This window comes from Penaeus monodon, chromosome 32, assembly GCF_015228065.2.
Source record: "Penaeus monodon isolate SGIC_2016 chromosome 32, NSTDA_Pmon_1, whole genome shotgun sequence".
NCBI lineage: Eukaryota > Metazoa > Arthropoda > Malacostraca > Decapoda > Penaeidae > Penaeus > Penaeus monodon.
In genome coordinates, this window is record NC_051417.1 from 5977949 (window position 1) to 5978347 (window position 399).

Sequence of the window (399 nt, forward strand, 5' to 3'; positions counted from 1 at the left end):
CAACAAAGGTTCCCGACAAGTACAGTAAAATATTTTTTTCGAAGGTTCCTGGTTTGTGAATGGACTCCTCAAAAGACGAGAAGGTGAATCAGAACAGAGACAACGTCATATCTACTCAAACGAAAACTCTTAACATGCAAAATCACTAAGTTCCATTTCACTGTCAAACGCGAGGACACACAGGGCACTGGACTTAATATCGTTTAGTGAAGGTCAACCATAGACTGAGAAGGGATAAGTCCCCGTATATTTGACCTTCGCGTCAACTGGGGAAGGTCAGCGTGAGAATAAATTGAAACGAGTCAATTGGCTTTCGACTCCAGCCCTGATGTGGGTGAGGCCAATATTACCACAGGGGAGTCCGTTGTGGTTTCTGAAAATAATAGTGGTTTAGTAACT